The sequence below is a fragment of the Onychomys torridus genome, chromosome 10 (genome assembly GCF_903995425.1).
Source record: "Onychomys torridus chromosome 10, mOncTor1.1, whole genome shotgun sequence".
NCBI classification, from domain to species: Eukaryota; Metazoa; Chordata; class Mammalia; order Rodentia; family Cricetidae; genus Onychomys; species Onychomys torridus.
Genome location: NC_050452.1, coordinates 97,692,281 through 97,696,399, shown reverse-complemented (window position 1 = coordinate 97,696,399; position 4,119 = coordinate 97,692,281). Strand labels below are relative to the sequence as shown.

Here is a 4,119-nt window from a genome sequence, read left to right as displayed (position 1 = left end):
TAAATGCCATATTCTGTAGGTCTTTGAAGTATTTGAAGATTACCTATCTATCTGAAATATCTCTATGTATACCTAGAAGACTTAACTAACATGGCTATGAGTATGATTATCATAGATGACTAATTATTAATCTATTTTTAATTATCCATTACAATTTAAATGAGCTACACAAACATAATGCCTTAAACATGAGTAGAAATATGCGCACAGTATAACAAAATTAACTTTAAGTTTGTATCAATAGACTAAAGTCTATACCAATGTAAAACATTTTAAACAAGTTGTTGCTCTTTAGAAGTTCATTCCTTAAACTACCCTTTTATCCTATTATATCTATATCATATCCCCTTTTCTTCTTTAGAAAGAGATCACGTTTATAATCAATCTACTTTAAAGAAAAATATTGGTTTTTCTCTGTCCCACACCAGAGGGCTCTTCTGATTTGGGACACAAGAATCTCTTAACCTTTTTTTTTAGCAATATGTCTGGGTTTAGAGAAGGAGTGAGCCAATTCCATCTCCAAAGCCAGCTTGATATATTTGGGGATGTGGGCTTAGTTTTTCTTACTACTTCCTGCTGGAGGGGGGCACTGTATCTTATGGGGACATAAAGAAAATTTTAGGATTATGGAGTAGTCCATTAGGGTGAACCTCTGAGCCAGTCGCCTTGAAACCATTCTGGACGTAGGATCATCTGGGCCATTGTGTCCTTGGAGACCTTTCAGGTGGTCTTGGCTGATCAAACCTGATGTATCTTAATCTGGAACAAATCCACAGCCTCTGGCTTTCTGTGGAAACAAAAGCAGAGACTCCTTTCCAAAGCAACATATCCTTATATTCAAATTTTGAAGTCAAGGTACCTTTAAAATTTACATATTTGTTTAACTCACCAGCTTTTATGATCAAATCTTTTTCTGCAGTTAAAAATCCCAAAGACAACATAAACCAGATTTTCTCTGTGTAATATCCATCTTTGTAAGCAGTTCTATCAAAGCAGTGCATAGCCCAGAAACTTTTTTTTTTTTTTTTTAACTAGCAAAGGCTAAATCCACCATGCAGCAGAGTAAAGTGCCACTTGTGGACTCCTCATTCCCGCCACATTGCAGGTCAGATGCACATGCCAGGAACCCGCCACAGTAGCTCAAACCAGCGGGCTGCCGCTAACTTGAGGGAGACAACTAGGAAGCTGTTTTTCGCTCCATCTTAGAATCTTTTTTCTCAGGTTTTAGGTGGAAACTCTTGCCAACACGTTGGGCGCCATTTGTAGTTGGAGTTTTTCTGCCTGGCCCACAGTCAGGACAAATCTCTCTTACCCGCCAATCCCACAGTTGCTCAGACCCAACCAAGTAAACACACAGAGACTTATATTGCTTACAAACTGTATGGCCGTGGCAGGCTTCTTGTCATCTACTTCTTCTATCTTAAATTAACCCATTTCTGTTAGTCTATACTTTGCTCCAAGGCCTGTGGTTTACCAGTGTCTTTACATGTTGCTTCTCATGGCAGTGGCTGGCAGTGTCTCCCCCCAGTCTTCTACTTACTTCCCAGAATTCTCTACTCTCTTGTCCCGCCTATTCTTCCTGGCCACTGGCCAATCAGAACTTTATTTACACAGAGTGATATCCACAGCACATGTGAAAATGGTTGCAGACTTTGAATTACCCCTCTCTGTGCTTGCATGTAGGCATGTGCACATGCATGTGAGTCATGATGAGTAAAACTATTTAATCAACTCAGTGCTATAACAAATTGATTTTCTGAAACTACCTTCCACTGAAAGAAGTTTTATCATCCCAAGCCACCAATAATAATTGCAGTGATGTTGGTGCCACTATAGCCATGGATATTAGTGTCCTATAGCCCCTAGGGAAGAAGACACCTCCTGGTGTGTTTGTCAGATATATGAAACATTAAATCTGAAATTCAAGTGTAAGAAGCTATATAGTGGGAGCATCTTGAGTGTTCCCTAGGGAGACCATAACAAAATGTCATACAATGGGTAAGAGAAGCCATAGAATTTATTGACGTACCATTCTGAAGACCAGGTATCTGAGACCAAGGCATTTGTATGGTTGGTTCCTTTCTGAGGTGCCTTTTCCTAACTTCTAATAAATTTATTCTTTGAAACTATTTGATATTCCTTAGGAGTAAGGTTGTTTTCATCCATTCTTTCTCTATCTCCTTATTTTCTCCTCTCATTTCTTCTCTCTACCTCTTATCTCTCCCCCTGTCTATATATACAATTTTTTTTATAAAGTCAGATTTTAATAAGCGCTCATTCTACTTCATCATGACTTCAAAAATTAACTGACTTAACAAATTATACATGTGATGATCCAATTTCTAAATAACGCCAAATTCTGTTGTTTTGGGACTTGAACTGAAGCATAGCATGTGAGCTTTTCAGGAAGAAAAAAACCCTCAAATAATCTTACTGCTTAATATAATTTATGGCTTAAGAGTTACATAGTGTGTATCCATACATATACGGAATAGTGATAAGAATACATTAATTCATTCAATGCTGGGCTATTTGACTAAAACATATTCATTAATATACATCAAATTCCTCTGAAAACTATTACTTTAAGAAATGAACCTGTGCCAAAGAGAAAGTTCTATTGGTTCCTAACAATATATAATTAGGTATATAAGATATTTTAATGTATAAATACATTGACTTAAGTTCTGTCTCTGGTGGTGCGTGTTCAGCTGCTTCAGAGACAGGAAGTCCTCAGGCCTGTAAATGTCATTCTGACCTCTGAATGATCAATTTTCTTCATGCATCATAAGGTTTGATTAAAAAATTATTGCCTGAGCAGGTAAGTGCTTTTGAGGATCATAATATAATCCAATCACTTTGGAATCTAATTTTGATATTTATCCCAATGACAACCTGTTCATAAAAGAATTAAGGTAATTTTTGCCAATACCTTGTGAGACATTTATTCAAATTAATTGTTTTTGGCATCTTGCTGCCTGTTTGCTACCTTTCCCATTTAAATCCAACTTTGCTTTCTAAAGCACTCAGAGATATTTTATTTTCCAATAAATACCCTCCAACACTTTGAATGTGAAAGAAAATAATTCTGGGAAATTTCAGTTTCCCCATGTATTTTTCTTGTGCCAAATCTTGAAAAGTGGTAACATGTTTATAAACTTTGCTGCAGGTGCTCTGTGTCAGACAGGTTTCATTTCTGAGAAAAGTAATTGAAAAAACTGGCTTATGAGAGGCAAGATCTGGTTTCAGAATTGTCAGACTGTGTCACTGGGTCTTCTTGTGTCTAGGATTTTGTGTTTCAAAGCAGAGCATCAAGGATGAATGGATGTGGTGGAAGTTTATGTTGGAAAAGAAGCATAGAGAACGAGAGAGGAAGAACCTGTCAATCAGATATAGCCTTCAAGAGCACAGCCCAAATGATCTGCTTCCTCCAGCTAACCCCAACTCATGTTTTCCATAACCTCCTGTATTAAGTCATTATAAACTCAATTGTGGATTCTTTTATATCCACTCCCAATAACCTTTTAAACATGGACATATATCTTCAAAGTATTTACATTCAGTGGAAACTTAGCTTTATAAAATCTAAATAATACAGGCTTAAAAAGTTAAAATATAGTATAAATCAAGGATATCTATTCATCCTTCTCCTCCAGGAACCAAAATTGTTATATTATTTCTATTTATCAAAAATATGATCTAATTTAGGAACCTTTCATTTTGCTGTAATTTTAAACTCTGTAACATCTTCTAGGACCATATTGACAAAGTTATCAAATCCTTAAAGTGTACCAACAATTCTCTTTTTACAACTCTTCATCACAGTGAGAATTCTTGATCCTATACACTTATCCATAAATCTAGTGTCATGACCTGGGAATGGTTAGTGGTCACCTTAGCTGCCATAGCCATGTCAGAAAGTCACCTAATATATTTTATTGACTCCCCATGGGAGGCCTTACCCTTTTGGAGTAGTGGATGCGGGTAGGTTGGGGGGAAGGCAGGGGGGTGGGAGCTAGAGGGAGCAGGAGGAAGGGTGAGAGGGGTTAAGTATGTAAAATGAATATAAAATTAAAAAAAGAAGTTACCTGATCCTTTATTATCTAGTATAAACTTTAT

General features: G+C 36.7%; 1 pseudogene; it reads right to left on the bottom strand.

Annotated features, from left to right (window-relative positions):
* Positions 1-3,639: 3,639 nt before the first annotated feature.
* Positions 3,640-3,906, bottom strand: LOC118591963 (annotated as a pseudogene).
* Between the last annotated feature and the right edge of the window lie 213 nt (positions 3,907-4,119).